Source organism: Anneissia japonica, unplaced genomic scaffold (assembly GCF_011630105.1).
Source record: "Anneissia japonica isolate Jap-2015-1 unplaced genomic scaffold, ASM1163010v1 scaffold1053_len387728_cov195, whole genome shotgun sequence".
Lineage (NCBI taxonomy): Eukaryota > Metazoa > Echinodermata > Crinoidea > Comatulida > Comatulidae > Anneissia > Anneissia japonica.
In genome coordinates this window covers 127,864-141,743 of record NW_022699258.1, presented here as the reverse complement: position 1 = coordinate 141,743, position 13,880 = coordinate 127,864, and the positions used below count along the sequence as shown (strand labels likewise).

Below are 13,880 nucleotides of genomic sequence, written 5' to 3'. Positions count from 1 at the left end.
TATATATATATTTATATGCTTTTAATTATATCAGAAAAGAAGTATTGCATGAGATGTGATGTATAACTAACTATTCATGGAAACTGAGAATTCACTGAGGTGTCTTTTTGGCGGCATTGTGTAAGAAAACAAGGAATCTGGACATTATTATAATTATTATTATTCTGATTCTGATCTGACCAGTTCTGTAAACTTGTAAGTTGATTTCTTTTGACCTTGATTATACAGTATTCAAATATAATTGTTGAATGATGTTGAAAGCCTGACTGACCAAAATTCTTGAAATCTATTTAAAATTTAATTTTTATTTATTTATTTATTTGTTTATTATTTTGGCATCATTTCCAAAATGATAAACTGGATATATGGTAGATATAATTAAATTTTAAATTATAACACTGTATTGAACAGAGATTAAAATAATACTACACAATTTATCTAAGAGGACTTATATAGTTGCTATTGTTACAGTAATTGCATTTTTGGTATTGATCTAGTCGTTTATATACGAAAATCTTCTTCCACATCACATACTTCCTAGCACATTATGATGGTTTGTTTTCAATCTCCTGTTAATTTGAGTTTCAATTCCAGATTTTTCTTAAGTTTGAATGTGATGCTGTCCTTCATGTCACCAATTCCCCTTTTGTTACCATTCCTTCAATGTATGGTAATAAGAATTTATCATATATATTAATGTTTGTGGTACACCACGTAGATAGTTCTGAAAAGAACTGTTGTTTGTTGAAAATGTCTTGACATTTCGATTGAGTTGCTTCAACCATCTTCAGGAGATTAATATCTGCAGAAATATCCTAAACAGGGAAGTACTTTATAGTAGTAGTGAGGCTTGCTGCTAATTGGTGAAAAACTAAACAATAACTGAGACTACATGTGAATAGCCTATAGAATTTATCAATAAGCCAATACTGATGATAACATTGTTTCCATATACTTACTAAAATGCCAGTTTTCTTTAGGAACTTAGCTTCAACATAATGGAATCATCCAGCCATAATGCAATGATGCTTACAACTTCAAGCCTCAATTTTCCTTAAAATCACTGACGATATAAGGCGAAGAAAAGGTGGGTGAACAATCATCTTTGTAAGTATGTCCTACTACGTATTTTTACAATTTAATGGATATTAAATAGTTTAATTGTTTTTTTTAATTATTCAGTTCCATTTTCATAAGTTCATCAGCTGCTTCTCGTACATGTTTTTATAAATGAAATAAATAAATAAATGAATAATAATTAAGGTACTAATATGGGTCCTTAATTCGTTTTGTTGCAGAATATGTAAGAAATTAATGGAAGTGGTAGATGCTGTTTACTGCAGCAGCACACTGTCAAAGCCATCAACAAGCCATTGAAGATACTAGAGTAAAGGATGCCACTAAACCAAAGCCAATCAAAGCTGAATTTCAAGTCGCAGTGAGTTGGTGTCTATAAAAACAAGTGAAAATCATTAGTCACATATAAACTGATTAATGTACAGTAACATTAATAATAATTAATAATTTCTAAATGTACCGATATTCACCACAAGAATGGTGCTCATGGCTCTTTGTGATGGAACTTTACATTATACAAATACAACATGGTTTGAGGTGAAGGAGTTTCAACAACACAGAGGGAAAAAGAATAAATTAACCTCTTCAAAATATGAAAGATAAATGTCAATTTTGATTTAGGGTAGTGCTTATTCCTGGCATGTTGTAAGCATTCACGTGCATGGATGTAAAATAGGCAAAATACTGTTCACTGAGTGAAATGACCAGTGAAATGTTGTTTCCTAGTTAGTATTCAGTATAATGAGTCTGAACACGTTTTTCTCTTACAATTACAGCCATTCTGTGGCAAATTCAATTGCACTGTAGTACTAACCGTTGGCTCCTTTAAATGAGGCATGTTGTGGCGAAATGTTTAAGTTGTCGCACAGTCCAGTATCGAGTATTAAATGAGCTATAAAATATGGGAGCTCAAAAAATTGCCTAAAAATCTAAATTTGTTTTTCACTATAGATCAACAGTTTAATGTCTTATTAATCATGTCCCAAAGTATTAGTTCTGGAAGTGGTTAACAAATTGTTTATTTAACGTTATTTTTCATAGTTCATTCTATTAAATCGAGAGCTTAGAGCCAAAAGTGCCTATGTCCAAAATTCATATTTCGAGAAAAATAAGTTTTAATATTTCATTATATCTAAAAAATCAAATAATATAACCAAAAGAACAATATTCCAGAATTATGTTATTAATACTTAGACAAAGTTGATGCTTCGGTACTTATAAGAATTCTTCCCCTGGGGGTCCAAAAAATTCAGAAAATGGACATAGACAATTCTAGTCCAAAATAGAAATAACATTATTTGGACATAATAAAAGATTGTTGCAATGTCTGCTTAATTTTCAACAACTTTTATTAAACCAAGTGGTTCAAACGTTAATTTTCAACAAATATTTCATCTGCAGGCAGGATCTTAAAATAAAATAGTTTGTATACCAGGCATTAAAGCATGCAAAATTATCACTTCAGACCCGAGTTTTGTTACACCGAATAGTTAGTGCATTAGACAATGTCTTCATTATCACTGTCTTCGCCAGAGTCTTCAATAGCTGGTTCTGGTAGGTGGTCCTGTATTCGACCAGATGAATTTATGGCTTTGTACCATCCATAGAACTCTGCAGGTATGGCCAATTCTGTACACAGCTTCACCAGATCCTTCTTCTTTGCGTTACTGATTGCCCGTCTGGTATCGTAGGCAGGTAGCAAAGCATTTGGAACAACAGGGCGACCACGTCCATACACGCAGATTCTTGTGTAGTTTCCTTTGTAACCGTATCTATAACTAATTATTCCTGGTTGATCTTTCCTATATCAAAAGCTCTTGACCAGCAGCCAGTTGATGATATTTCCCTCTTCGTCCCGGCGTTTATTTTTTAAAAGATGTTGTGCAAGTCTTTGGAAATCATAGAAATCTTGATGCTGCAAGTTTACCACATTGTATGGGTGTTGACGCCTAGCTCTACGAAAGATAGACACCCAGTCATGCATTGTAAAGACACCCAATAGCCGCATGCATACTATCGCATTCCATATGTGAATGTCCACTTTCCAGAAAGTTATGAGTAATTACGTTAACTTGGGTGTTCATGACAGCATAAAAATCATTGCTGCGACATTCTGATTGCGATTTTGTCCTCCACACGTGTCAGAAAATAAGGAAATTTCTGTTATTGAACATGGAAGTTGGGTTATCCAATTATAAAGACAAGTTCCTATGTCATTGCTTCCACGTCTGCCTTAAACCTCTGACCAGCAAAAGTAATGTGCGTCATTTGGTGGTGCTGCACTGTATATACAGAGGTTGTATACGCATATTTTTCTACTGTAATACATCAGAGAACGTGCACTTGTGGGGAGTTGAAGGACACTCTGTAAGTCAAATGATGCTGATACCGCTCTTGCTTTATCAGCGGTTTTCGCGTCCTGTGCCTCTTTTTTTCTTGTAATATGAGAATCATAAGCTCCTTTAAATGTTGGTTTTTGTATTTTATGCATTGCGCACATTAATCTTTTTTGGGGTGAAAAAATGATAAGATATATTCATCACAAAATATCTTCCGGTAGATTCCTTCTTTGACTGGAATCACAGGTGGTCCAGATGTCTCACATTTTTCAATATACAGTCGGTACATTTTCGAAATATTTAATGTTTAATCAAGATAAAGTCGTCGAGTGTTGCTACGGGTATAGTGCGATTCTGTTACAGGAAAGCTTTCAATGTGTTGTTTAACCTTTATTCAGGCTTCGTCTGTAGTTTTGTTTATAGGGACATGTCTTCCGCATCTATCTGCTCCTGTGAACGTTCCAGCACATCCTAAATCTTGAAAGGCAGTGTTTACTGGGCCATGACTAATGTTGAGGGTATTTAGAAAGAAATGTTTGCAAACACGTTTCGGAGTACTATTTTTTATGAATGTACGCTCTCCTCTAGGACGTTCTCGCTGAACGTCGTACATCTTTACATTTGACAGAAGAAAATCTTTCTGACGGCAATAGTCGCCTAGTTGCCAATATTCGTCACATAAATTTTTTCTCTCTATGTCTGAGAAGCTGTCCAGACACTTGAATCTGCAGTTTGCACAGTTTGATGGTTGCGGATACTTAGCAGATTTTTGCCGACCTCTTGTGTCGGTATGAGCCTTTCCTCAATCATGTGCATTTTTTCTTATATTTTTTTTCCAAGAACTGCTATCGGATTTTTTCTTTCTTGTTCCTCTTTCTACAACATTCGGATTCTCTGGAATGGGTATTTGTTCCCCTTCCTGAATGACAGGTTGTTGCCCTTCTTGAATGACTGACTATGCCTCTTTTTGAATATCTGTCTCTTCCCATTCATGAATGACTGGCTGTCCTCCATCTTGGATGGATGGCTCCTTATCATTGAATGACTCTCCAATTTCTAGCTGATTGTCTTGAATTAAATTCTCTCCATCTTCTGGGATATAATCAGGGTCATTGTCGGAGTCATCAACTTCACTTCCACTTTCACTCTCTAACATGTCCAGCACTTGAGATGCGCTGTAAGTCTTATCTAAAACTGAAAAAAAGTTGCAAACTGTAAAAGGAAATTTTTATGTCACCGATGCCTACATCTAAAACAATTAGACAAAAAATTGGGAAGTATGTATTGTTTAAAACAAGACCTGAAAATGGACCCACATGACCAGCATGCCTGCAGAAGAAAGCTTTGTCAATATTAGCCTGCTCTGAGACCTATACCCGAGGACTGATTAACTTAACCTACAGCTAACCTTGGACTAGGGGTATGCCATAGGCCTAGGGCTAGACCTAATGCCTAGGGCTAGGCCTTAGGCCTAGAACTAGGCCTACATAAATCAAGTACAGTATGTAAAAATAACATTTAGTAACTATCTGTATTCATTTCAAAAACTTACCTCTCCTAAGCATTTTAGTGATGGCAATAACAAAAACAACAATTGCAAGCTACCAAACAAGAGTGACAGACAATGTTGGATTTATTTCAGAACCATGTACACAACACAACATAGGATTTCAGTGTAGTATAACTGTTTATGTTCCACATGGGCAGGAATATGTAAACAAAAAAAAATTGGCCAAAAGTGACTATGTCCCACATAGACAGCTCTGGCTGAAAACAAAGTCCATTGTAATGGACATAAACAATAGTGGGTCTACTCTAGTGCCCTCTATATTGAAAGTGTGACTTGGACACATCTGTCAAAAAAATATATCGAATTACTGTACCTATTATTTTATGGACTTAACTGATTTTTGCCAAATTTGGACATAGGCAGTTCTGGCTCTAAGCCCTCGAAATCATGTATGCACAAATGACTTTGAAAGGCAATTACTCAAAATCATGTTTATTTTACTCTAAGAGTACTGTACTTTCACTTTCCAATAACTTAGGCTTGAAATGTCCAATTTGAATGAATGACCCCTCATTTTAAAGATCACATACTCAGGTATCTGAAAATACCAATAACTTGAATTTCAATTTTTGCTACAACTTTGCCATTTTGCCACAACATGTCTCAAATGCTTGCTGTGAGAATGTCTGCACATTGTCATGTTCACACCAAAAAAGATCAATCATTTGTCTCATCTTCGATACTGTGACTTATAAGGTCTATTTTTATTATCAAAAGAACGTTCCTGCTCACTTGTCACTGTGTGTGTTTTTCTTAACAAAAGTTGTGACCATGTTTAACAAATATTCATTCATATTTTTTGGGGTTTTTTTGTTTTAAACTAACCTCCTCCGTTGTGCCCTTTCCATTTTGTCTTTTTATTAAAAATTTGCTTAGAAACATACCAACTTTCAATTTTTGCCTTACCTACAATATATATTACATTTTAATCTGATTTCATCAATAGTTTAATGGTTTTAAATTTGAATAGTACAAAATACCAAGTCTCTATGCACTGCAATCATTGGCAACTTCATTGATTTCCTCTGGAAATCCATGTCTATCGTTCTGTACCCTCAACCCAATCAATCATCAACATTCAAGTCTAACTATGGCTTCTTTGCATATCATCCAACTCATCTTCACATTCATCAATTCTTCTTCATCAGAATCTGGTGGTACATTTCATTAGGCTGTATTGAATCTGATGTTTCATTTTAAAAATTTAACCTGTGAGTTTTAAGCGTGGGGACTGTTTATTCTGCATATTCTGCAAATGAATACATATCTAATAAAAATTTGATAGAATTCAATCTTTACTGCTGCCACCACCACCATCACCACCACCCTGGCCTAATAACAATAAACATGATAATGAAGTCATGTAAATGCTTGGGATGATGATTTAATGAATTTGGTATGGTAATTTGTAATTTAGTGTTGATAATGAATAATGTGTTTTTTCTTACACAGTATGTACATCGTCTTTCCAATTCATGTTGCATTTTAATATTTTCAATGCATAACTCATTTCCTGTGCGTAGCCAAGTCTTGCAATGCTATGTAGAATACAGTACATCAAGCATGCTACACAATGAACAAGGAATATGAAAATAGGATATATACAACATCCTTATTACTACTTAAATGTAGCACCAAGACCTTCTGTTAGGCCATCAGCTGTATCTGAAAAAGTGGCTTGAAAACATGGTCCTTTCCAGAATAATGTGGACTACTTTTTAGAAACATGGTCCTTTCCAGAATAATGTAGACTACTTTTTGGATGGATGCAATAATGTTTAAAGGTCTCTGCATATACCTACAGTTTCTTGCTAGGACATTAAAAAGCATGTTCAGTTGTGTACTCCAAAATGGCTGTTTTTGGGGTCTGATATCATGTTTAAATAATCATGCCTAATTCATGTTGAATTGTAATACAGTATATTCAATGCATAACTCATTTCCTGTGCGTAGCCGAGTCCTGCAATGATAAGTAGAATACAGTACATCATGCATGCTGCACAATGAACAAGGAATATGAAAACAGGGAATATACAATTACAACATCCTTATTACTACTTAAATGTAGCAACAAAACCTTCTGTTAGGCCATCAGTTATATCTGAAAAAGTGGCTTGAAACATGGTCCTTTCCAGAATAATGTAGACTACTTTTTGGATGGATGCATTAATGTTAAAAGGTCTCTGCATAAACCTAGAGTTTCTTGTCAGGACACAACTAAACATGCTTTTTGATGTACTCCAAAATGGCTGTTTTTGGGGTCTGATATCATGTTTAAATAATCATGCCTAATTCATGTTGAATTGTAATATGTTCAATGCATAACTCATTTCCTGTGCGTAGCCTAGTGTTGCAATGCTATGTAGAATACAGTACATCAAGCATGCTACACAATGAACAAGGAATATGAAAACGGATATATACAACATCCTTACCACTACTTAAATGTAGCACCAAGACCTTCTGTTAGGCCATCAGCTGTATCTAAAAAAGTGGCTTGAAAACATGGTCCTTTCTAGAATAATGTGGACTACTTTTTAAAAGCATGGTCCTTTCCAGTAGACTATTTTTGGATGGATGCAATAATGTTTAAAGGTCTCTGCATAAACCTACAGTTTCTTGCCAGGACACAACTGAACATACTTTTTAATGTACTCCAAAATGGCTGTTTTTGGGGTCTGATATGTTAAAATAATCATGTCTAATTCATGTTGAATTGTAATATGTTCAATGCATAACTCATTTCCTGTGCGTAGCCGAGTTTTGCAATGATATGTAGAATACATTACATCATGCATGCTGCACAATGAACAAGGAATATGAAAATAGGGAATATACAATTACAACATCCTTATTACTACTTAAATGTAGCAACAAAATCTTCTGTTAGGCCATCAGTTATATCTGAAAAAGTGGCTTGAAAACATGGTCCTTTCCAGAATAATGTAGACTTTTTGGATGGATGCATTAATGTTTAAAGGTCTCTGCATAAACCTACAGTTTCTTGTCAGGACACAACTAAAAATGCTTTTTAATGTACTCCAAAATGGCTGTTTTGGGGGTCTGATACCATGTTTAAATAATCATGTCCAAATCATGTTGCGTTGTAATATGTTGAACGAAAACGCATTTCCTGTGAGTAGCCAAATTCAGCAATGCTATGTAGAATACAGTACATTGAGCATGCTACACAATGAACAAGGAATATGAAAATGGAATATACAATTACAACATCCTTACCACTACTGTACTTAAATGTAGCACCAAAACTGTACAGTACCACCAGAACCATCTGTTAGGCCATCAGCTGTATCTGTAAAAGTGGCTTGAAAACATGGTCCTTTCCAGAATAATGTGGACTACTTTTTGGATGGATGCATTAATGTTAAAAGGTCTCTGCATAAACCTACAGTTTCTTGTCAGGACACAACTGAACATGCTTTTTAATGTACCCCAAAATGGCTGTTTTTGGGGTCTGATACCATGTTTAAATAATCATGTCTAATTCATGTTGCATTGTAATATGTTCAACACAAACGCATTTCCTGTGATTAGCCAAATTCAGCAATGTTATGTAGAATACAGTACATCGAGCATGCTACACAATGAACAAGGAATATGAAAACAGGGAATATACAATTACAACATCCTTCCACTACTTAAATGTAGCACCAAGACTGTACAGTACCACCAGAACCATCTGTTAGGCCATCAGCTGTATCTGAAAAAGTTCCTTTCCATAATAATTAGACTACTTTTTGGATAGATGCATTAGGGTCTCTGCATAAACCCAGTTTCTTCTTTCTTTTTGATGTATCCCAAAATGGCTGTTTTGGGGTCTGATACCATGTTTAAATAATCACATTGTCTGATAGTCACAATTTTCAACATTGATGGAAATTGTAATTTTTATTTGATAAATTCTTATTGGCCTTTATGTAATAAAAACTGAAAAATAACAATGTATTATTATAAGGAACAACTAATTTTTCAACTAACATGGTATGTTTTTACTAACTGTTCCATGTTGGAACATACAGTATTTCCTTTGTTGGTGGTTGGCTCTGTTTTGATGTTGATGATAGACAGAACATTTTGTAAATGGCAACATATGGCAACATTAACATTTGTTATTAACCTGGCCATAAAACTTGCTTATAAATGATTTATAAATGGTTAAAATGCTCTTTCACTTCAAGTCTAAGTGTCTGCCGAGATCTGTAAATACTTTTAGATAACTTTCTACAGACCTACAACTTGTCCTTCCTGTAGCAATCATAAAGAAAAGGTTAGAAGGCAATGTATCTATAAGTGATAAGGCTATGCTCACATCTGTGTCTGGACTTCTGATGATTACATTTTGTAATACTTTGAAGCATGATTTTCATGAAGAAGTAACTGTGTATTTGCACATGGAGAAAATGTACTGACACTTTCTTTTTTTTTTCTTAAAATGTTTTACTTTCTTTTGCAAAAACACATTGCAGAAATAATAAGAGAAAATGTAATACAAATAAATCAAAGCACTCTCAGTTGCTTCTAATCATTGCCATTTGTTAATATGAATGTAATACTTAAGGTTATTCTTAGCAATATTCTTTTCAGTTGTTTCTGTAAAATATACCCATTTTCTAATACCTGAGAGGAGTTTAATTTTGCAATTATAAAAGTATCTTTAAGCCAGAATCAAATTCAGACAAATAAAAAATTGCATATTTATGTTCAAAAACTCAAAACACATGTCAGTATATTTTATGTTAACAGTAATGTCTAAAGTCTTTTCTCAAGCCCACATCAAATGCTCCATTCTTCTCTTTCTTTTTACAAAGTAAGCATTTGTCTTCTGGTCCTTGCAGTAAATTTGAACCGTCTGTGTTCTACTCCCTGCCCCCGGTAATCGCTCAAGATATTTAAACCTTATGTAAGGGTATCACAAATTCTACATGTGAGCATTAGTATTTTATCTCCAAGATTGTTTGTTCCAGAATAGCATCATTCAATTCTCCAATTTTATTGTAATGGGACATCACTCATACTGATTAGTGGGTTTGCTTCTTCTACTGTCGCTATGCACTTAAGGCCGTCATCCAAATAGAAATTATAATGGATTAATTCAGTAGCTGCTTCACATCTTTTCTCTTTACCATAATCTGTGGCTCTTCTTAAACCAAAGTTTGCACAAGCTGGAGAGCTCTTAGCACTGAAAAGATGCACCTTCATGCGATGATCAATGATTGGATTCTCCACATTGTTGGCCTTATAGGAATTGGAGCAGACCTGTGTCAATCTCCCTCTGAACAAATTGGTGGAACATGCCCCTTATGTCACATATCAATGTGATCTTCCCTATTCTTAATCTGAGCAACACACCAAGTAAATTTTGATCTGATTTGGCACGTTAAGTAAAGGTCATTTAACAAGGTTCCTTGATAGGGTGCTGAACAGTAATAACAACCTATTTCTCATCTGCTTTATTCAGAATTCTTCAGACTAATTTTTTCAAACTCATCTAATCTCTACAGCCTAACCTTTAATGCAGCCTTTTCACCGATGGCCATAAATTTGAGGACGCAACAATGCATTGCTAATAACCGATCCGTCTCTTCTACACGGGCCAGCCTGCTGCTGAAATACGTCCTGTGAAAAGGTCTAATCTTTTTTTAGACTATAACCGACCACTATGGAATCGATGGACGATATGGAACCCACCATAGAACTGACGAACGATATGGAACCCACTCTGGAACCGATAAACGATATGGAACCGAATAACGATATGGAACCCACGACTGCTGTGGAAATGAAACTAACGACATCTGCCGAGGACCCGCTGACGAACACTATCGTAGACCTCAGGGGAAACGTGAACAAGTTGTTCGGCCGCTTCGTGGTGAGGGCCGTGACATTGGTGCCTCTCGTTGTGTCCCATAAATAAATTAGCGAGAGTCTGAGCTAATGGTGACCCCATGGTGACCCCATCTATTTGTTGAAAGTAATCAAATAAAGTATCCAGAAGTTGCTATTACCATTAGTTTTCGAAGGATTTCAGGTTTTAATTTACAATTGCTATTGTTTTCCGTAATATAGTGTACTGCTAAATCTATAGCCTCTTTCAATGATGATATGTTCGTGAATAAACTCTCAACGTCAAATGAGATCATAAATTTGTTATTCAGTTTGTGATTTTTAATTGTATTAACAAAACTGAAACTGTTCTTTACACTGAATTTATCTGGTATATGTGATTGAAGGAGCTCACTTAAAAATTTAGCTAATTTATAATTAGATGTCCCAATTGTGGAAACAATCGACCACATTTTGTGAAGACCATCTTCACCCAGCTTTTTATGTAGTTTCGGTAATCCGTATATTCTAGCAGGTGATGAAACATTAGGGTAAATTTGTTTGTATGTATCAATGTCCAACTCCCCAGCTTTGTGTCATTTCCTAAGAACCGTTCTTGTTTACGTGTCGGATTTATGTTAAGTTTGGCAAATTATGCACGATGCTTCCATATCGGATTCCATGACACAGCAGACTTGACCTCTTTGGTTGAATATCTCTGTAGAGTAGTTTTTACCGTTGCACCAACTTCAGCTGCTGTGGAAAGCTTCTGTTTCAAGAGTCATCCAATCTTCTTTATAAAACAACAAGATCACAAGTCTGCAAACTTAATTTTAGACATAGGCCGACTTTTTAACAGAGACTATACTACTTTGGGGTTTTGGTAAATCTACATGATTAAAGTCTGAGAGACAGCTCTGGTCGTGCAGTAGATATGGACTTGTATCCAACTATTGGTGAAATGTTACTTGGCAGTCTTCTGGCTTGGGTTAGTTTAACACAGATTACGTTTTCTTTTGTAATGGTCTCCCTACTCCTCATTTTTTGTACATGGATTTTATACGATGAGTAAGTTACACTACGATACATCGTATGGATTTCATACACAGTAGACTTTCCCCTTCTGGGGAAATTCGGTTGGATGTCTTTGTAGAGTGGTTGCTACCATTTCGCCTTCCATTCCGAGAGTCCTCCAATATGAATCTTGTAGATAGAACAACACAAAACATTATAGTCAAAGTCACATGTCTGTAAACATAATTGTAGACCTAGGCCAAATCTTTAACAGAGACCATACTTCTTTGGGGTTTTAGTAAATCTACATGATTAAAGTCTGAGAGGCATAGCTCTGGACTTCTTCCAGTAGCTAGACTATCTTGCAGTACAGTAGATATGGACTTGAATCCAACTCTTGGGCACAGTCCGCCCATCTATTGCTGGTTGACCAAATTTTTGTTTTCATTATGCATTTTTCAGTATCATCCAGCATAAATTTGAATTGGTGAGGTTTACTGTGGTATATGGTGTCGTGTAAATGGGGTTTATCCAGTCTTTGATGTAGAATGTTTGTGTTATAATTGATTTAGTTATAGTGAGCTTTTGATGTTTCAATTGAATTTTTGAGATGATCAAGTGTAAAAATACAGTGTTTTTTAAGATGTTTGGTAATGCATGAAAACATTTGGTCAATATCCTTGTGAGTGTGGCCTACATAAGTCAGGTTCACATGTCTCCATCGATCGCGAGTGGGTCGTGGTCTAGATTGTGTTAGATAAAAAATTGGCCAAACTGCGTATGCTACTGCTTTCGAGGCAACCGAAAATTAATTTATGTCACATCCCCCGGCCAATTGGTTGTAGACATGTGCAGATCGCATCGTGTTTGTACATTTCGTCTAGAGAATATTCTACAGGAGAGTGTTTACATCATGTTTCCTTGCAATTTGCTTCCAAAGGTCCTGCAACTGTGTTTGGATTTGCCGTGCCGTCGTCGGCGAGTGGCCTGGTACAGACGAAAATCTAACGTGTGCTTTACTTGTGTATTTTTGTCTTATTATTTGATTTCTTGTCTTCCACTAACATTCTAATCTCGGGTTTTGCCCAAATCTCTATCAAGTGACTCATTTCTTCCTCAGTTCAACAGGCCCGAGCGCCAGATTCAGTTGAAGTTGAATATTTATGGGTGTTTAAATGAAAAAAAACATACAACAGCCAGAACGGCAACAATTGTGAAAATGGCATTCTTAACAGATGCATTGTTGTTGACTATAACAGACAGTTCGGAAATGTTTTGTTGGTTTTCCCTTGAACAATAGATATGTTTATGTTGAAGTTACAGCCAATGCCTCTGCTTTAGTTTGGACAGTTAATCTAGTACACAATTCTATAATCAGCTTGTTGAACTATGTCCAACAGAGGGTGCTATACAGATCATCTCTCCCTTTTTTGAGATAGAAAAGACTAAGGAAAATTAAACAATTGTACATGTACATGTGTTAAAATACTTAAAAGGTAATATAATTCTGAGCCAGTACTGTAAAGTAGTTGCCAAAACATTAGCATTAGAATAAGGAATTAAAATATAGTAAGGTAGATGAACAGTTCATTTTGGTTTTGGTTATCAAAAGTTCGGAGTTCTGTCCTTTTTAGTTTGAAGCTTAGAAAAAGTCTCTTTAACTAGTTGGGGCACATTTTACGCATTTGGGCCTATTTGGTTTTTATGTTGGAAACTGCCTCTTTTGTGAAGGACAATACCCACATGATCAAGAATGCCCGGCAAAGGGGAAGGAATGTACTTCTTATGGTATAAGCTAAACCATTTTTCCTTGGTTTGCCACTCAAACAGGCCCAAGGTTCGCAAAAATGTCAGATGGTGAGAAATGTTGATGAGGGCGATTCTTCATCGTCGGACAATGAATATGTTTTTGCCGTCGATACACCCTCATGAAATCCTCAAACCACGGTTTGGATCCTATCCTTGTCGCGAGTATAATATTCTGGTTGAACATATTCGCCACAAATAGTAACCTACAAATGAATAATAAAAACAAA

General features: G+C 35.5%; 1 long non-coding RNA gene across 2 annotated transcripts in view; it reads left to right on the top strand.

The window, feature by feature from the left end:
- The window catches only part of LOC117102936, a 14,381-nt gene extending 707 nt beyond the window's left edge, over positions 1–13,674 (top strand). Inside the window, exons 2-5 of one of the 2 annotated variants that reach the window (XR_004444500.1) lie at positions 35–195; positions 981–1,087; positions 1,299–4,346; positions 5,038–13,674. This is a non-coding gene — a long non-coding RNA (uncharacterized LOC117102936). Of the gene's footprint in view, positions 1–34; positions 196–980; positions 1,088–1,298 lie in introns of both variants that reach the window. The other variant, XR_004444501.1, reaches the window with a different exon arrangement.
- Positions 13,675–13,880: the final 206 nt, after the last annotated feature.